Here is a 21,277-nt window from a genome sequence, read left to right as displayed (position 1 = left end):
GGTCCCCCAGCAGTGACCCCCTCCTCCCCTGTCAGCCCCCTTTATAAACTGAGCATGATGTCATATGGTATGGAATATCCCTTTGGCTAGTTTGGGTCAGCTGTCCTGGCTGTGTCATAGAATCATGGAATCACAGAATGGTTTGGGTTGGAAAGGACCTCAAAGATCATCCAGTCCCTACCCTCTTCCATGGGCAGGGACACCCTCCACTAGACCACGTTGCCCAAAGCCCCATCCAACCTGGCCTTGAACACTTCCAGGGAGGGGGCATCCACAACCTCTCTGGGCAACCTGTTCCAGTGCCTCACCACCCTCACAGTAAAGAATTTCTTCCTAACACCTAATCTAAATTGACCCTCCTTCAGCTTAAACCCATTACCCCTTGTCCTGTCACTGCACTCCCTGTCCCCTCCCAGCTTCTTGTGAAAATTAACTCTATTCCAACCGTAAACCAGGACAGAACTATTTTGTTGCTTGTTATTAAGAGTAAGAAAACAGTTAGGTGCTCTCTCTGCAGTATGTCTTTCCATGCAAATGCCCAAGTGGTCTCTTCACTCTTTTTCCTGAAGCAGCAATCCCATGCTGTGGGTGCAGTCGCTCCTGTTTCGCAAACATGTAGCTAAGGGACTGTATGGAGTCATCTGTTTCCTCTTATTTTAGGTACCAAATTTGAGACACTTAGAAAATGAGTTCTCAGAGCGTTTTACTGTTGCGTACTACCATGTTTGTTCAGACTAGATTCACCTTTAATGTCAGCAGGACTTTGACATACTCAACAGTTTTAAATATCAAACCTGAGGTATCCAGACAATGGATTACCTCAAATTTTATGTGTCGATGAAAAGCTATGCTTTAAGCAACTCAGCTACCATCGTAGAGAAAGTCACGTTAGCAGAGCTGTGGTGTTGCAATATAACAGGGTAAGCCATGATGCTGGTCCTTCTGTTGTCTTGGAGCGCACCCAAACCAACATACTATTCAGGGGAGACATCCTACTCCCAATGTAACGCCGTATGGAGCAATCTGAGACTGAGTCACCCGTTTGTTGACATCTGCATCTTCCTAATTCAGAAACAGACTGAACAAAGTTTAGCTAAGTAGGCAATTCCACATGGAATTCTGAAAAACAAAAGGCAAATGCCAGTTTGCAATGACATTAAACTGCAGTAGAGGACTTCACAGTGAAACAGAAAATCTGAGTGCAGCTTAAACAAGATGACAAAAACAGTGAGTTTAGGACTGAAAGGTGTAAAACAAGTAAAATCCACCTGGAATGAACATAATTATTTTATAGTAAAACCCAAATGATCAAAACAAATGGAAATTTTGCCACTGAAAAGAACTGGGAAACTGATCTCTGTGAGAAGCAAAAAACCCCCAACTCCCTAGGTTTTTAGCAGAAATGGCATGCAAATAAGAACATCAAAAAGAGCTGTGTATCCTTTGCAGTTCGAATACACAGTAAGCATAATAAAGGTAAATGGGTTAAGGGTTGCAATTGGAGTAGAGAAATGTGAAAAAGGCATGCATTTCTCATAATTTTTTTTTTTTATTTTTCACTTGTGGTCTCAGGTTGTTTGACATCCCTTTGATATTCCCTGTGAAATTCAATTGTTCTCAGGTCAAGAATGGGACTCTCCAAATTTCAGGGAGGAACTTGAGTTTAGCACGAGTTCACTAGGAAAGGAACTTCCTAGGCAGAATATTTGCCAGTTTAATTTGCAATTACACTGAGAATGGATTGTGCCCTTATAGAGAACAACTAATTAAAACCCTGAAGTTAATGCGCAGCGGTCTCTGACAGCCAGCTGACAGGAGGACCAGTTTCCCTCACTGTGAATACCAGAGGAGAGGTTTTGATCTTGCCTAGAGTCCAGGGAAGCTGCGTGCTGCCCGAGCATCTGCAGCAGCGGGAGAGGTGGGTTTCCGCAGGTGCCTGGTACCACCCTGTGCCGGGGGCTGATGTCCCCCCAAGCAGAGTCTGTGGCCAAAGCTTGGCGGCTCAGCGCCAAAGACCCGGTCGGTGGGAGATAAGGAGCAGGGCTCTGTGCCTGAGTGGCTGAGGAGTGCTCTTGGATTTTCTTAGGCCAGTTTTGGTGATGGAGTGGTAAAAAGCAGCATGAGGGAGGAATAGTAACATCTTAAAACAGCAGAACTATTGGGGGGAGGGAGGTGGTAGTGAAGGTCTGCTGGTGGTTTGGCCTGTAGCATCAGCGGAGTGGAAAGAGGGAATCGTAAAGGAAAAAGTATCTGGCCCAATGTTTTTGAAAACTTTGGGAGAGTTTTTTTAATACATTGTTAATACTTAAGCTATTTTCTATTTTGGGTTAACTAGGTTATTAAACTTCCATTTTCTAATTCTGAAGAAGAGATGTTCCCTAACTGATTATGAAAGTGTACCCCAGAAGCAGACTGTGAGGCTCTGTCTCCACAGATAAGGCAATAATTTAAGATGCTAGTTTTATGTTCCCTTAGCACTTGGGAGCATTAAAACTTGCAATAATATAAAGTGTTATCCATGAAAAAAAATTAGTCTGCGCTCAGTTTCATAGACTGATACTGCCCAAGTTTGCCAGCCTGTATGTACATTGTGTGTGATGTCTCTTCATCCAAGTCTAGCGTGAGGAGTTTTGAATGTAGGTTCATAATTTGGATTTGGGGGAACTGGAAAAACAGAGAAGGGGTTGGTAGTTTTTATAAGTAGTGACCACACATACAGCTTAATTATTCTCAGCCTCCCAGAAAATGCCTTATCATGTCTCAATAAATTAGGAATTAGCAGTTCCTAAAATTAAGTGTCTTTTTATTTCTTTTTAATTTATTTTGGACTTCTACTTCACTACTTTGACTGCACTAGTAAGGACAGCTGCGAAACTCTCCTTGGCTACTTCCGCAGCAGACTTGGAACTGCTTTGGGGGATCTGAAGGAAAGCTTTCTGATTTTAGCTAGCCAAGTCTTTGTCTTCCCTTCACTGATGTGTTTCCCTGGGATACCAGGCTGTCTTAAGACTTTCAGGAAGTGAAGCAATTAAGGGACATTATAATAAAGAGGGGGGAAAAGCTAAAAACAAACTGCCTTTTAACTCTGTGCCCCATTAGACTTCTGGCAATTACAAGTTCATGGCCATTGTCCCCTTGCTCCCATTTTTCTTCCTGTGCAGGGCCACGAGCGGCTGTAGGCTGCGAAGTGCAATACTCCACAGCCGGTTATCATTTTCACAGACTGTCATCGTCTTTGGTTCTTCCGACTGTCCATGGATACTTTTGAAGGTGAAAACTGGTCTGTCACAATACAAATTAATGATATTCTAAAAAAATAAGACTGACCTGTCTGGAGTTGAAATTAAATAGTAGGAAGGCCAGAACAAAAGGAGTGGAAAGATTAGGAAGAGATCTAAAGATGAGCCCATTAATGAGCACAGGGGCCCATTAATCTCAGTGGAGCTATGGGTCAAGGCAGGATTGCTCCCTTTTGGCTAGCTTAGAAATCACGTAAAAAAGCTGATTTGAAAGCAATGCCTTCTGTAAGCCTGGAGACCGAGGGCTACACTGGGGAGAGGGAAGTCCAATAAGGATTTTTGGACATCTGGCTGAGAGGGAGAGAGACACTTTAAAGCAGGCACCAAGCAGTCCTAAAACATTTTGCAAGTAGTTTTGTTCATTTTAATAGATATTTTTGAAAGAAAAAGGCCAAGAGGACAAAAAGATGAGAGAAATAGCTGGCCAGATTGGCTAGCAGAGGAAGGAGGAGCAGAGCGTGAAGGGCAGCCAGCAGCAAGGGGTAGGGAGGGAGTGGAAGGGATGGGGAGCAGCTCACCTGCAGGGCTAGCAGCACCTGGAGCTGTGCCGTGCTGCCTAGCAAATCCTGCCAGCTCGGCCAGGAAGGAGAGTATCACTGTGGCATCCTGTCACTGGCTGGGGGGGGGGAAGATGAGCAACCTCCTCCTGCCTCAGCAGTTGCTTCACCAGAGGGAAAAAAAAAAAAAAAAAATCTTGAAATAATTTTGAAAATTAGGTACTGTAACTTGGTTTTATGCCTTTTTTGAATCTTTCAGTTTTTCAGAAAATCCTCATTGTTAAGTATAAATTGATTAATGCATGTATGTGGAAAAAATGAGCTGATTAAGCAGCAGAAAGCTCAGTGTAATTTTCATCTGTTTCTGGGTGAGGCTGGGGCTGGTGTTTTATAGTGAGCTCTTTCCATTCAAACCTAGTCCTTGACACTGTAGTTAATTCCTGGCAGAATAGCTTCACTCATGTCCTAAAAATAGTTGGCGAGTTTAAGCTTAAGTAGCAAGCTAACAGGAGTGCCAGGCCCCATGGCTCTGTACTATCACGCTTACTTGCACTACCTAGAAATTTAACAAGTTACAGTAGAAATACCTCACTGAGCCTTCACCAAAAGCCTCTGTAGATTTCCTGCGTTGATTCTTGCTGAGTGAGTAAGGATTTGAGCTGGTGGTGTTTCTTAGTTTGAACTAGTTTTTAGATTTCTTCTGGCAATCGTATTTGTCCTGCTGGGTAAACTGAGGCATGAATCTGGGAAAATCTTTTACACAAGAGGTCATTTTCTCCCTGTTAGAAAAGATTAGTTGAGAGTATGTCATGTTCTCCCAGCAGGTACTGTCAGAGGGCAATGCCTGCATCTTCGCAGGAGGCACAAAACACAGTGTTAGACCACAGCTACCTCAAAGCTTAGGCTAAGGAAAGGGAAAATAACCACAAAGCACCTTTTTAGATGCTGCATTGGCACTTGCTGGAAAGCAAAGAATAACTGTCCTGCAGAGCTGATATTTGAAGGGGGATGTTTTGTTTATTGGTTTGTGAGGGTTTTTTATGGTCAGAAAATATCTTCCTCTGCCCTGGGGGAGGGGGCTTCTACCTACCCACCAGCAGCCACGGCACCTGTGCCCTGCCTGCTTCTGCCCTCTCATGCTGACAACTCACGTTTCCAAAAACGTTTGGGTGTTTAGCTTGAAGTATCTTTTAAAGTGGCCTACAATTTAGGATGCTCTTGGAAAGGCAGACCTTTTCAATTCCGCAGACCCTGTTTGACTACAGGACACCAGCACCACCTGGGATGGAATTCTCTGCCCCCACCTCCACCACCTCGTTTTTAAACTTTGCCACCCAAATCTCTCTCACCCTTTTGCTGGGTTCCCCATAATTTAATATGCAGCAGCCCCTTAAGCTGTGGATCAGCTAGGCAGAAATTTCTTCCTTGGGCTATATTTGGGGGTATAATAACCTAGACTGGGAGGCCCCTCTTATTTCTTTGTTGAGCAAAACAAAGTGGTGAATCTGAAGCACTCTGCAGCACGAGTCACGCGTTACTTCAGAAGTAAGAGCAACTTGAGCGTAAAAATAACATTGGAAAGGAGAAGAAACAGGCAGGTAACATCCACAATAAGCCTGCACCCTGTCTGTCGGCTGCAGTCAATGCTGCTGTTGCCTCCACTTCCCTGGGGCACTTTCTGCCTGCCGTTAATGCCAAAGCTGCCTGCTCCGCAAATGTGACAACTGCTGTTCTGATAAACACAGAGAATGTGGGACTAATAAGACCTTGTTTTCCTACTAACTCAACGATACATACAGGTACCAAGTTCACAGCCGTTCGTTTGCTAGCACCAAGTGGGCTTGGACAGGTGGCCATATGCTTTCTGACACGTGTCTTGGAAGCATCTATATGGTCCTTGAAATGCCAGAGAGAGGGGCTGCAGAACAAATAGCAAGGTGAGTTTAATTAGCTCACGCAGTGCTACTAATGCCTTCACATGTAGAGTTGGTATTCTGATTTCAGCAGTAGCTAAAAATGTATTTTTTGCTTGTTTCATTTATTTTATGTTTTGTTTATGTATTTTTTATATTTTATTTCATGCTGGGAAATACTGCAATGGTTACAAGACTGCATGGTTAATAAATAAGCATCATAAAAAATAAGTGAAAAATATTGGTCTCTTCTGCCGGGTTTATTTGGGTTTTATTAGTATTGCTAGCTGAAGTGCAGTCATTAAGATACATACATGCATATGTTGAATATAAACCAGGTGTGTGGGACAGGACTTTGGAAGGCACTTGGCATTTGTCCAATTGTTTGCATTAATGTGAATGGCAAAGCTTTTGACTTCCATGGGAGCAGAATTTGGCTGCTGTTAGGTGCTTTTTAAAATCCTTTAAAAGAGAATGGAACCAATTTCATGCTAGCTGTTCTCAAATGCATCAGAATGGCTAGTCTTTAAGGCCTTTTCAGTCTCTGACCTCCTTGCTGACAGCACCAATTTCTGCCAGGCATTTATGTGCCCGCCTGTGCGTTTGGAACTGCTTTGAAATTGCCAATGTATTAACGGAGACTTGAGAAAAATCTTCATTATTTTACACAGCCTTACACTCAGTCAGTGTCTTGCTGTACAGACAATCAAGGCTCTCATTCTTAAGAGCTCACAGCTTAAGCAGATGCAATGGCGGCAAATGGAGATGACAAATAAAATGCCAGAGCTAAGTGACAAAGGAGGAAGTGGGATAGCAGTGATTTAGTAAGACAATTGATGAAAATGTGCACCTGTCAAATTAGTCTTCATATTTAATGAAAAAACCCTATAGCTGCATACACGATTGATGTCCTTCATGGACTGCTTTTCAGGAGATTAATGGAGAAAAAGTCATGGCAGTGGGGAACAACTGAGGAGGGACGGATGAGGAAGGGTAAACGTGAGAATGTTTGCAGGGCAGGTAAGTTGAGCACCATCAGCAGAGGAGAGGAAAACCAGGGGCAGTGCACTGAGGCAAGAAAAGGTGCAGTCACACAGAACTCCAGGGTGAAGAGTGCTGGTGCTGCAAAACCTGGCACACTGAAAATGGCCAGACTGGTTGTGGCCCAGTTATCTCCTTTATACAACCTTCACTGTAGATATTTCTACTAGGACGGTATTTATTGTCTGGTGTTATGATTCTCCAAAGTGGCTGTTGCTGTCACCAGATAGACAATACGGTTGAGGTCAGAAAACATTCCTGGGGAAGTTCTGCTTGTGATTATTGCTTTTGCTGCAGCAAATGAACACTTCCTAAAATTCCTTTTCTAGTGTCTAGGTATTGATGTGACCCAATGGTGTCTGACCACCCTTTGCCCTCCATAATTATGTCACTGATATCACAGACGTGTTTTTACTAAATATCACCCCACCCAGGGGCTATGGCTAAGCTGAGTGGGCACCTGTCAACCACGAAATTCATTCCCCTAGCCTCAGAAAAGCACAAATTAGAAAACGCAGTGCATGGCTCATGGCTCCCAGCCCTTGCCTGAATAGTAAGAGTTAGTCGTCTAGAGAGTTTGTGAGTAGTTTCAGACTTGCTTGCTCTTTGTTTTGCTGGCACAATCTTTTCTGCTAGAGTACCTGTGCGCTTCATCCTTTAACTTCTATATTCCCAGGACACCTTTCTTAAGCACAAAAAAGACCTGTTACCATTACACAGATGGGAAATTAATGTACACACACCCCCCCCGCCAGCAGCTTGCCCAGATTCACATAAGAAATCTGCGATCGAGTATTACATTGAAAACACATCGCTGTAAGCACAGTGACCAGATGTGGAAGACAGTTTAATTTAAAGATGTCTATGTAAAGTATCTTCTTGCAAACCCCCCTGTTGATTGCTACTGAACTCAGCACAGGTGCTTGTACAGCTGAAGTGTTGGATTTGGGTAGACCAGAATAGTAGAATTAATTATTTTGCGCATTCAGATTAGCTTAGGCACTAATGTCATCTCTTCTTGGTCTTTCAGTACATAACACTATACTGATGGATATAGGAAAAGAGACTTAAAGCTTTTTTCTGCATTCCAGCGGAGCACTTCATACACTTACTTGCCTAAAAATATTGGGTTTGCATCACAATTTGTAACTAAAGTCTCCAATCTCCTATTAAAAGCTGGCAGTGCAGAATCAGATAAAAGATTTAGATGTCTAATATTTGCTGTTCTGGTATCTAGAAACCTTTAATTTGAACAAAAATTTTGCCAAACTGAATTTTCAGGGAAGTAAAATTCACCGTTTCTGACTAACATTGTGACAAAACAATTTTTTTACCTTCTGCTCAATTATTCTTTTAGGGGGTTTTTGTCTTTTTTTTAGATCCCTCTGTTTACCATAAAATTTTCTCAAGAGCTATATTTTGTGAACAGGCATTCTATTAAAGACATAATTAGATTCAATGAGATATACTAGCTCTTTGAGCAGAGTTTTTCTGCCTTCTCTGTAGTTCTAAACTGCATCTGTTGTGGTGTTTTAAATACCATTCATGGCTGACTTGATGGTTCAAGCTAATATTTAACCAGCAGGTATTCCTTGTCTGTGGCTGAGGCATGTGGGGAGTCCCCAGGTATAACACTGAAGCTGAATTATCTTTAGCTTACAGTGCTCTTCTTCAAAACAAAGGCTAATCTATTTTATTAAAGAAACATAGGAGGGTAGAGAGACTCTTAGAGGGGATATTTGACCAGAGCGGAAGACAAACTTTAGAACTTTGAAGCTATTCTTAAACTGACTGTATGTTTCCATGTGTTTTGGAGGAAGAAAAGAATGTGGCTTGATCAACCAAAAGTTATATTTCAATAATCTTTAATACTTTCAGTTCAATTTCCACCACTTTTGTTTTCACTTTCGCATTGTCAATCTCTTAATCGGCTGTGTTGGGTTTGTGTGGCAAGGTTTTGGTAGCGGGAGGGGCTACAGGGGTGGCTTCTGTGAGAAGCTGCTAGAAGCTTCCCCTGTGTCTGACAGAGCCAATGCCAGCCGGCTCCAAGATGGACCCGCCGCTGGCCAAGGCCAAGCCAATCAGCGCCTCTGTGATAACATATTTAAGAAGGAAAAAAAAACAGTTTGGGGGGCTTTTGCAGCCGGAGAGAGGAGTGAGAAGATGTAAGAAACTCTGCAGACACCCAGGTCAGTGCAGAAGGAGGGGGAGGAGGTGCTCCAGGCGCCGGAGCAGAGATCCCCCTGCAGCCCATGGCGAAGACCATGGTGAAGCAGGCTGTCCCCCTGCAGCCCATGGAGGAAGGATGAGGGGGTGTAGAGATTCCACCTGCAGCCCATGGAGGACCCCACCCCAGAGCAGGTGGAGGCACCTGAAGGAGGCTGTGGCCCCGTGGGAAGCCCAGGCTGGAGCAAGTTCCTGGCAGGACCTGTGGCCCTGTGGAGAGAGGAGCCCAGGCTGGAGCAGGTTTGCTGGCAGGACTTGTGACCCCGTGGGGGACCCCATGCTGGAGCAGTTTGCTCCTGAAGGGCTGCACCCTGTGGGAGAGACCCACGCTGGAGCAGTTCAGGAAGGACTGTAGCCCGTCGGAGAGACCCCATGCTGGAGCAGGGGAACGATGAGAGGAGTCCTCCCCCTGAGGATGAAGCAGCAGCAGAAACACCGTGTGATGAACTGACCGTAACCCCCATTCCCCGTCCCCCTGTGCTGCTGAGGGGGGAGGAGGTTGAAGCTGGGAGTGAAGTTGAGCCAGGGAAGATGGGAGGGGTGGGGGGAGGTGTTTTAAGATTTGATTTTATTTTCTCACTCCTCTACTCTGTTTTGTTTAGTAATAAATTAGATGAATTTCCTCTCTAAGTTCGGTCTGTTTTGCTCGTGACGATAATTAGTGAGTGATCTCTCCCTGTCCTTATCTCCACCCAAGCCTTTTGTTATACTTCTCCTCCCCATCCTGCTGGGGGAGGGGTGAGCGAGCGGCCGCATGGTGCTCTGCTGCCGGCTGGGCCTAAACCACAACATCGGCTTTCACTTTAGGACTGGAAAATTGGATATATATACTTTTAAGTATAAAAACATGCACAGACATTGGAAATGTGGTCCCTTGGCTACAAAACTTTCATTTTGATAAAGTCTATTTATCACAAACTTCCTGACCCACTCTATTTCCTCCTCTTTCCCATACGCATTTAGCTAGCCCCAAACACATTTCTGGGACAAGGGATTTTCCTTACTGCTTCTTTTAATTTAATGTTGATGTCTTTCAGCCAAATAAACTCCAGCAGAGGGGCAGAAACTGTAGAGTGAGATTGGAAATTCCTTTAGTTGGTCAGATGTGACAGCAGTGTGTCTCTCTGGCTCAGGGGAGCATTTTGTGGAAGTGACTTGAATGTGCTAGTGTATTCTGAATTTAATAAAGCACCTAGGCAAGCATTACACGCTCTGCAAAAACAGTCCAAACACTACCAGACTAACTGTCTTGAATGCAAAAGAAGAGACTGAGCCAGACCAAAATGTACAGCTGCCCATGTCCAGGTTCAGCAAAGTGGTGCTTTCTCTACTTCCATCACAGCAACATTAGCCCTGGGAAGAGCCATTCTTTTACTGAAAGCATATCAGCACTGCATAAAATCAGTCTGAACAAATATGCCCTTATCAGAATAAAGCCTGCTATTATAAATTAATTTTAATAGGGCCTTCATTTTTTCAAGCAAACCAGATCAAGCTTTTGCCCTTTTATTATAGTAGTAACTCCAATTATGAGAGCTGTAATTAAAGGCATTTCAGTGGCCTAAATAGTGTTCATGTAGTAGATTATCTAGACCTTTTACTAATGGACTTGGAGCAAAATAACTTCCTGAGGTATTTCTCCTCTCATCTGTCTCCCTGCCAACATGAACCAACTTTGCTCTCAATCAAAGTGGTACTTATGGTATTTATTAAAGCTTTATTATCATGTATGCCCACACACGCTGGAATGGCAAGGTCAATATCCATCTCCAGGTGAGGAGAGGAAACAACAGGTGAGCTGTGACTATGTGAGGTCTTGCCTTTCAAAGAGCTTGTACAGTTTCACCATTGATTGAATTGGAGTTGGTCCAAAAGTTTGGTGCAGTGAAAGTTGCTCACTAAGGTACCTCTTATTAGAGAAATGGAGTACCCTGCAACAGCCTGCAGAGATGAGGGTGGATGTGCTTGATATTGTGCCTGGAAAAACTTGAAAAAGGATAGAAGTATTACATTATTTCATTGCTGGGCAAGAGGTTGCACATGATGGAGGAAAAGCTTCCATTTCCCATTTGAGGTTGTGGCCTGATTGTGGCTGATTACTGGTTATTTTTAAAAATAAAAATCTTCACTTATTTCTTTGGATTCTCCTGTTCAATTTCTCTAATAGCTTTGATTCAAAATTTGGTTCTAACAGACAAAGGGTTTTCCTGCTGTATTGTCTTTCCTCGAATGTAGTCTTTAAGTACTACCATAAGACTATTCAGACCATCTTTTCACGAAGACCAAATTGTGTTGTGTCATCTTAGGCTTTCTTATCCAATTCTCTCCCAAAATCATGCTGATGTCTCACATGTTCTCTTCTTGGCTTGTAATAAACTGTCATACTTTTGGAGGGGAATCACCAGAAAAGTGTATCAGCAAACCACGCTGCCAACTTGGTAGCTGGTGTGCTTGACACAAATATTTGTGCGCTTACCAAAACTGACAAGAATTGTATGAGTGCTAAAGCAGCAGGCAAAGAATTTCAGGAAAAGCTTGAGCAACTCTGTTGTAGTGTTTAAAGATTTGCTTCTGTTGTGTTTTAGAAGGTCATTTTGTTTTCCCTGAAATGGTAGTAAAAGTGAGATCTTTGCTGCAAAAAGGCCTCTTATCTGTCAGGTCTTGGAGTAGGAAACACTAGAAGTGGAAGATCCAGAATGCCTTGGATAAAGGGGCCTCACAGATCCCTGTGTCATGTCTGTGCAGGTAGCTTGTCAGGTTCCCTTAGCAGCCAATACTCTTTAAAGATTAATCTTTCACTAATTCAGAGCAATGCTTTGAAAAATTAAGAAGCATCATCCAGCTATTTAGTAGGTTGGCTACGGTACAGTTAATGGGAAAAATATTTGGCACTTTAAGAGGCTTCAAAGACTCAAGAGAGAAATGGGCTTAATTCTTCCCAAGCCGTATTGATTCTTGCATCACGCTCAGTTCAGATTGATCTATTTGGAACGAAGGCTTGGCACTAAAGACAATTTAAAAATGTCAGAGAACTGATGAAAAAAAGAGTGAGAAAATGCACATAGAGAAAACTGTCATCAGTATTGAAAAGCATTGCCTTTCTTTTTTATACTGACTGGGGTTTGTTTGGTTTTTTATATAAATTGGTTATCTGTATTTGTTTGGGAAAGCATGTCACATGAGCCTGCTAGAACTGCTGAGCAGCAGTGGGGAACAATTCCCAGTTACCACCACCAAGCCAGGATTTCGTGGCAGCTGCTGAAAGATCACTGTAATCCAGATGCAGAGAAAGTGACTTACTCCCTTTATTAGAGAAATAAACCCTCAATATGTTCCACTCATGACCTACAGCAATCTGACAGGGCTGGGATGGTGCACTCCGCTAGAGAGGGCTACAGGAGTTTCTTTTTAAAGGTTGTCTCTTTGGCAACATTGGGTTTACACTGCCAAGTTACTGGGATTTGCAGGCTGTGGTGGCTGCCTTGATATTTCTCTGTGACTCTTTAGGACAAAGGGATTAGTTTTAGTTCTTTGCAAAGGCTTTTCTTCTTCTCTCCCTTTCTTTCTCAACATGCACGCACTCACAACGTGGGGTTTTTTGGGGTTTTTTTATGTGCCTACGTAAATAGAGCTGATTGCTATTAACCTCCTGACATTTCTGCAAATGATCATCAAACCTTTGTGTGTATCTGCTTGCAAGAGTGACTAAGTGTGACTTTGGCCTTTCTCCTGAGGAGACCTCTCTTCTGATTGCTTTGAATTAGGAGCGGAATGCACACCACATAAGGGTCAGAAGAGAAATTCCTTCATGCAGCAGTGCCTGAAGAACTGTGCAAGTGAAACAGGCAGCAAATGTAAACGGCCTGTGAAGAATGCAGAGCAATGGGATGATCAAGGGTAATTTCACCAGGGGGTTGTAAATGGGTCAGGAGGGACATTTGCAGTCTTGTTGCATAACTATATGAAAAGTAAAAGCAAGAAAAGAGAAAAAGAAAAAACAAAAGAAAAAGGGGTAGGAGAGAAGCCAGGAGCAGAGTTTGGGACATGCAACAGTTGCTTCAGGTGCAGACATCAGCGGGCAAATGGAAGGCACTACCCAGAGCATCTGCAGCTGGATGGAGGAAATGGAGAGGGTGGATGTGCAACTATGCAGGCTGAAGGAGTTGATGTGCATCTCGTACTTCAAAGGGACATTTTAGACCACAGAGAACTGCCTCAGCATCAGGCTCAGGTGATTTATGTGCTAATTATGTAAAGTTCCTAGTTGAAAAAATAGTAAGTCGAAGGCATAGCAATTTGTTTTTTAAACAAATCAACAACACATTGGCATAGAGCTCTGAAAAAATCACCTGAAGACACATCACTGGTCTGTTTTGGAAAGGTGAGTACGAGTAAGAGCAGAGAGTAGCTCCTCCATAGCGCAGCTTCCTCTCTTCAGGTCTTCAGTTTGAGCTTGCAGCAGTTGTTTCCAGAAGAGCTGCTGCTGCCCAACAGACCCCGCGGATGGTATTTAATCATTTGGCTATGCAATTGTTTACATCAGAATCTATCAGCAATAGAGGATTAGGAAAATAAACTGATGAAAGGTGGGGAAAAAAACAAGTCTTCATTTCACAGACCGTCAAAATTCCCTGGTTTCTCTTCTTTTTGCAGACCGTATGGTGATGAGATTATTTCATTATCCCAGTGCAACTGTTGAAAATGGGAAGGGGTGGGAAAACTGCCTTTATGTTTCTAGAAAGGGAGATGGGATTTATTCATTAACAAGTTCATCTTTTTATTAGTATTGTATTTTTCCCATCAGAACAATCAGACTTGCTTCTAAAATCAAATTTCTTTAAAGGAAAACCCTCCCCAGAAAATTGCAATGGTGATTTTTATGTCTATTCATTAGGATTTATTATTTTCATTTCACTTTCAGCGGTTGAGGAGACTTGAAAATTCGAGGCGGTCTCCTCCCTCAGATTGCGGCGATAGCAAGGGGCGGCGGCGGTGTGTGCGCTCCCTCTAGTGAGCTCTCTCCGAGGAGAGGTGCGCTGAGTTTGGCTGCTGCCTTCTGGGGAGCTCCTGGTGCTTCACCCAAAGTATTTTCTTTCCACAGGTAAAATTCATACCACTCTCTTCTGTTCAGTCTGGGGAGCCTGGCACACGCCGAACTCTCAGCAGCGGTTATATAGGCTGAGTCGCTGCTGGAGTAGGGGACTGCAAAGGTGTCTTCTAGCTCGGCCACTGGTTTACTGGGCAGGTCAGTTGTGCTCTGACTTTTCTATGCTTGTATACAGAGCTTCTGAAAATCCTATTCAGTTTACTTATACAGCTCTTTCAGCCTTCTTTCAACGAACAGCAAGTTTAAAATAATGAGGAGCAGAGCACTGACTGACTTCGTGCCTGTGAAGCACCTTAAGATGCTCAGGTAGAACGAACTCTTGGTGGAAAACGCTCCCCTGGAAGAAACTAGTCAGTGGTGGAGCGCGCTGCCAGTGCAACTGTGAACTGGTGGCAGATCGCTCACTTGTAACCTACAGCTCTACCCATTTGATCATGCTAACTCTATAGTAATAGTTGCTTAATATATGAGTATTGCAGGGGAAGGAAATAGAGAACAGAATGCAAAATCTAGTTTTTACTGTGCATTTCTGTATTTGAGTGATGTAGAGATAAATATATCCTCTAAAGGAGAGCCTAGGATATAAATATCATGTACCATGTAAGACTTCAAATGAGAATTAATAAAACCTGCATGCTATGTTTTGGATGCGACCCTCTGCCATCATGGTCAGTAGGAAGGGTACAAATGAGAAGAAGGGAAAATAAATTTTAGTTTTGTCCCAGTTTATCCTCCAGCCTTGAAAACATGAAACGAAAGCAGAAGATCAAATTATTTTAGAGCTGTGTGTGATTATTCACAGGGCTAGCAGTAACAGGGTCTGGGTTTGCAATGGAATGGTAAGCATTCTGCAGAAATTGTTCCCTTCTCCTCTTGGACAGAAAGGTACCTTCTCGTTGTTCTCATAGCAAATCTCAGTCTTGAATAGGATAGCATGAGAAATGCAGGCATACGAGGAAAAGGAGTGAAATGTTTGTTTGGAATATCTTACGAGAGCCCCTGGGAAATCTGGATTTGGATAATCAAATTATGAATTAAGTCAGGGAAGCAGAACATGACTTTTATTGAAAAGATATCAGTGATCAAGCTGTTCCATAATGCACACAAATCAATAAACCCCCAATGCATTTTGAACTCTGAGCTGGAGGCAAACCAATGGATTACACTGCCTCCCCTTTTGGCTTCTGGAGAGGGCAAAAATTATGTAGCCTGCAGGGGAAACAACAGTCTTGACAGCTCTGCATCAATCTACTCAACTTCTATTCCAACTGTGGTGAACGGAGATGATGTTGACCTCTAGGCACAAATCGTCTGTTCATCATGATGCAATAGAAATATCTGAAGATGTGCTGACGTGCAACTTTTAGCTACTTTAAAAAAAAATAAATTCATGCATTTCTATGTTTTTAACATAGAACTTTCAAATCAGTTTGTGATTTGTCTAAAATATGTATATATATCTCCCTACTTAAAGTCTATAGAGCATTTTGGTTATCGGTATGTTTTCAAATCTTGTTACTGGAGACCAGACAGAACCTTTAATTGTTTCTGGGTATTGGAGATTATGAAATTGTTGTGATTACGGGAGTTATTTTGTGTTAAGAGAAAAATACATGCCAAGTTCTATTAGTAATCAACACCCATTGTTTCCTTACACAAATTCTGCTATGTATGGCTTTATATAAAATCAACCATTTAGTAAGCCTTCAAATCTTCCATATTATCCTATCTGAGTCAGAAATCATTTTCAAATACAAAAAGTGTAAAAAGAGAGCCAAAACTTACTAAGCAAAACTTTTCCTGATTTCAGTAGACGTTTCATTCATGTACTAGATAACTTGACTCTGAGAAAACATTTGTTTGGTTTTTTTTCCCCAGTTTCACTGGCATGAAGCTTCACAAACCAAGGTTGGAATTCATTAAGCATTCCTCTCAGAAATCTTCACTAAAAGGCAAAAGATATGTATGAATGGAGTTACAGTATAAAGACTTCATGATTCGGACGGTTGATAGTACTGCGGCAGAAGAAGCAAGGCTTATCCATGGAAACCAAATGTTCTCCAGAAGAACTCCCTCCTTCCCCACCCCCTTTTGGCCGTACAAGGACTAATTGTGGTGACAGCTGCCGCGGGAATGCGAGGCATGTATCTGGTGTATCAAAAGAATAGCAACTGCTGTCAGCAGCATTCCTGTTCTCCAGCCGCTATTGATGGCCCAGGGAGCAGTTTACACAATCTTTATTCTGCTTACAAGAGGGGGAGGAAAAAACCTTTTTACATTTTTAAAAAGCTTTCTAGCTTTTTTTCAAATATATATACATACACGCACACACACTCTCTCATATATACACACATATATATGGTAAGTACAATTATTTTTTGGAAGAAATATAGTATTAGTGTTTGCCCACTGCTGGCTACATTCTCTAAGCATCCTAGAAACCACAAATATTTGGCGTTGCAACTGTGCTATTTCCTTTTACTAAGGGTAGCTAGAATTTTCTTCTCAGTAATGATGCGAAAGTTCTGGTCCACTAAACGGAAGATGACTACTGTCTTTGGAGTAGGTGTATTTTCTCTGCCTCAGCTGAAATGCTACTCTTTGAAGTGTAATAAGCTAGGCATTAGCCCAGTATTTTATCTCAATTCTCATATCAAAGCTTGCATTAACTTGTAAGAGAGTTGCATGTGTGGAGGTCCACCAAAATTGGGCCCTAAAGCTTCAACCCAGCTGTAAACCAAGGCAGTGTTATAAGTTGACTTCTGGAGTTCAGATGCTCTATTATACAGCATCTAAGAAACAGAAAATAAAATTTGCCATTGTGGAATATAGAGCTCCTGTTATCTGCCTCTCTGTTTCACACAAGGTATGCACGAATGGAAATGAGACAAAGTTAGTGATTATTGTTAGGCATAAAGAAATGAGTCCCTGCTATTCTACGTGGTTCATTTTGACATGCTGTGATTTAAAAATAAAATGAAATATGTGATTTTTCTCATTCAGGATGCTCACAAAGCTGAATTTTAGTGCCTTGTGCAGATAGCTCAACATAAAAGAACATTCTTGTTACCTTTCCAGGAGGCTAAATCTGGTTCAAGACGACAGGAGAAGCAACCAAAAAATTAATTTTTGTGAAGATGTGATATTAATTTTTATGAAGTTTTTTTTTTAACTGCCAAGTCTTATTCAACTATACGGTACAAGTGAATGCACTCAGAGCTGCAGATGAGTCAACTGAGTGCAAATATAAATCGTCATAGAATAGCTTGTAAGAACATAACTTTTTTTTTTCTTTCCCCTTCGCTGACTTAGATCACTGAAGGTATCTATTCCTACAGCTAACTCAGGAGCCCCAACAGTCCTTCGGACAATTGAATTGCTAAGAATTTGAAGTGAACAAAGTGGTTTAGGCTTTAATTTTGTTTGTATATATGCGACCTAATGGAGCTCACTCTGAGGACATGGTTCTACAGTAGACGAGACTCCAGGAGTCTTGTCCTACCTCTGTAAGAGCTTGCTTTGTGGAGCCTGCCTGCATTTCCTCTGTTTGAGGGAGGAAAATATTTGCGTGGTGATGGGGTAGCAATTTTTACACAGACATATTTTGTAAAATATTGAGGTCATGGGCAAAAGTTGCTCTGCCAATTTTAAAATGGCAGCCCTGGGATTCAGCATCTCAAATTTCAAAAGGTGGCCATTCAGTTGCATAGGAATGGCATTAATATTCAGCTAAACCGGTACACGTTTTTTCTATCTAATGGCTTTTTCAGTAGTCATTCTAAGTTCATAGTAGTATAAATCAGAATAGCAATCTTTCTTACGATGGACCTGCTTTTTCACAAGTCGCTATCTGAGCTGAAGATACACCCACAAGCACGTGCACACACACACCCCATGGCACATGGAGACAGAGGTCTTACTGTAAAAACAAACAAACAAAACAAAAACCAAACCATAAAACAAAACCACCACCCCCTAAATCATAAAGCCCTGTTCCATTGAAAATAGTCTGTAAGATTGTTGCTTACATTCATAGCAGTCAAGAAACAAAGCGAATAAATAGATACATTCTGGCCATTAAGCTTTGCATAACTGTTGGCACCATCCTGGGGCTAGGTAACAAAATTTAAAGTAGTAACCGTTGGCTCATTTTATCATTTTAATGACAAAAAGCATCAGCAGTTGGAGACCCTAGTAAAAATCTTGAAAAGAAATAATTAAATATAGAGATAAAATTAAGTACATTTTACAGACTGCTACAGTGTCTTGTATTCCATAACTGTTATGGTTTTTAGTAGAGGTTTTCAATTTCTGGAAAACAGAATCTTTATAACCTACCCGTAACCTTGAATAGGATGTTTAGAAAAGGTTATTGAGACTAAGCAGCATATTATTTCTTTGCCAGTTATATTATTTAAGGTATGTGGTATGAATTATTTGATCCTGACATAACAATATATAGAGGTATTTTCATTAGTCTCCAATTCAGACTGTGTTGCCTCAGAATGCAGCATGAGGGAAAACATTCTCAAGTATTAATTTTCACAGGTTTGTGTCAAAATAGTGAGGTATGGGCTCAAAAAGTTTTCTTGATATTTTTTAAGTTTCTTGGTGTAAATAATAAAAGGAAAAATTAAATGGGTAAATCTGAGTTAATTTTTAAAATTTATTTCATCATCCATGGCAACAGTGAAATAATATCTGAAATACTGTGTACAGTACTGGTCATCCAGGCCCAAGGAAGCTGAACTCTAGAGCAGGAGAGGAGAGACTTTTGGAAAATTTCACTGGAAAGATATTCTCCTTTTGAAAGAAAAATTAGAAAGGTTGGCTCGTTCATCTAGCAAAATGATTGCTGCAAGAAGGTAAGATATTGCCTGGAGTACACGGAGCAGAGCAGGAGAACAGCCATTTAACCCAAAGGACAGTGTTGTTATGAGGATAAATTGGAATAAATTGGCCATGAATAAATTTGGGATGAAAATTAAGCAAATTTCTAGCAAGTTGCAGACCAGTGGGGTCACAAATCTTTGACCTTAACTTGATCAGTGCAGCAGGGAATTTTGATGAGGCTGCATGAAATGAAAAGAGCCAAGGACTCCTTTACTCCTACCCTCCTGTTAGCAGGATGAAAACCATCTGGGGATTTATTCTGGATTCAAGGATTCTTAATTCAGTTCACTTTCACTGCTTTAAATTGGGTTAAGGCCATTTGACTTCTGAAAGAGACCCTCTAAGTGGGAGTTGTAGTGCGGCGAAGCCAAGCCCCATCACTCTCGATGGTTTCGCTGTTGGTCGTTCCTGGTTGCCTCGTGTCAGCAGAGCCGGTGGTGCGTGCGGGAACTGGTTGGGACCTCTTCCCTCATCCGGGCTGTACCCTAATAATTCAGTCATGCTGTCACCCTATAAGTATAACTGTTTCCTTTTTTTTGTTGAGAAAACATTAAGCCAAATCTCAGATTGAATTGCCCTGAACGTTAAATTGTAGTTTTGTTACAGTTTGAATGCTTGCTATCTCCTAGGCTGTCTCTAGCAGGGCTTCTGCCTGACTTAATACAGGTGGATGAATGGTTTCTTCTGTTGGTATGTACTTCTCTATGCACAGCTATGAGTGTGAGGTCTTGGTAAAGATGGCAAAGTCAGTTCAAGTATTTTTTTGCCCTCTTCTATTTTAATATTGGAAAAGCTTTTCCAAATTTCTATTTCTATTCTGCCTGCCCTCTCCACCCCCTTTTCCTTGCTGGAGAGGAAGAGACAGCAATGGAAGAGGTTTTTCTGTTTTGTTTTTCATCCTGGCAATTTCAGCAGTCTCGCCGAGAGTGCAGCGCCTCAGACAGTTGGGCTGGTACGGTGAAGAAATGCTAAAGCTGGAGCTGGACCAAGTGGCAGGGGAACTTCTTGACCTAGCTTTGCTGCCGGAGAAGTGTTTGTGTGACTATACCATTAATGTGGTGCTTGTGCCCATGTTGTATACGACTTATTAGATATCTGACAGGTAATAAAGGAAGCTGCTTAAAAGGTTAGGAACTGGGCATGTTTTCCAAATCCAGAGATAGGGCTATTCCGGGAACTTGCTAGAAGGACATAATCTACCTTTAATGGATATATCCATCTATTAAAAAACATCTGTGTACATTTATGTGGTTTGGGTTTATTCCTGTAGCTCAGATGGAGGATCCCTAGGTATAGCTTAGCGATATCCAGGATTGATGAAATGGGTGTGACTGTAACTCCGTTAATTTTCACTGGCATTAACAGCCCTCTGGGAGTGACCCGGGAGATGGAGACTGCTGGTGGGCAAGGCGTCTGTCTTGTTCCTGGCATTTCTCATATGCTGGTGACAGGCTGGATGGGAGCACTCAGATTCGCCTCTGAAAATTAAGGAGAGCCTTTCAACATGTTTGCACTTGATGTTATTGGAAGATCCCAGTGGAAGGCAGACCTGAGCCTCGTTTAAGATTACTTTCTCCATAGATGAAGATACAATTGATCAGGTTTATTTTCACAGCTGTTCAGAGCAGGCCTTGAGCACGGTGTCTGTAGATGTTTTCGTGTGTAGTACAGCTCCTGGGGTGGTGGTTTCACGGCAGCACACACTGACCCACATCAGTGCTGGTGTGGCTCTGTCCTCTCCTCACCTTCGGCCGGTGCTCTCACCAGTGCTGGTAATTCAAGGAGATGAGCTGGCCAAAAACTAACTCTAAAGAAAAATTACTAGTTTTTGGATGCATCAACTCCCTTAACCTGCTCACGGTGCAGCTTGGGCTCACTTAACCTCTTTGAAACTGTGCCAAAAGATTCAACAGGGCCGGTGTCCTTTCAGCTCCCCTTTTTGAGCTCGCTAACAATGTTGGCTGAGGTAGAGCTGCTGTGTCCTGGCTTTGTTTGTTTATAAGCCAGGCTGAAGCTCTGTTCACTTCTTGGGTCTAAAAAACATATACAGTGAGTTGTACTCTGTTCACTGGGAGTTTTAGAGGAAGTACAGCAAAATTTTTTTCTCCAAAAAATTCACCTCATGATTTCATTTCATCAAATGAAATTGTAACTGCTATGCCGGTATTGCAGTCATCACTCCTGGGCATGCAGTCTGCAAGAAAATATCTCTCTCTGAAGCCAGGACACGCACAACCTTCACGACAGGTTGCTCTACTCTTCTGCTTGGTTAAGTTGCATTTAGAACTCAAGTGGGTAAGG

The 21,277-nt window shown here is 42.2% G+C and overlaps 1 long non-coding RNA gene across 1 annotated transcript in view; it reads left to right on the top strand.

The window, feature by feature from the left end:
* The window catches only part of LOC129215429 (uncharacterized), a 30,434-nt gene extending 14,724 nt beyond the window's left edge, over positions 1 to 15,710 (top strand). Inside the window, exon 3 of the long non-coding RNA XR_008579998.1 lies at positions 12,741 to 15,710. This is a non-coding gene — a long non-coding RNA (uncharacterized LOC129215429). The remainder of the gene's footprint in view (positions 1 to 12,740) is intronic.
* Positions 15,711 to 21,277: the final 5,567 nt, after the last annotated feature.

This window comes from Grus americana, chromosome 1 (assembly GCF_028858705.1).
Source record: "Grus americana isolate bGruAme1 chromosome 1, bGruAme1.mat, whole genome shotgun sequence".
Classification (NCBI taxonomy): Eukaryota; Metazoa; Chordata; class Aves; order Gruiformes; family Gruidae; genus Grus; species Grus americana.
Note: the sequence above shows the minus strand (reverse complement) of the source record. Positions and strands in the feature narration are given on the sequence as shown.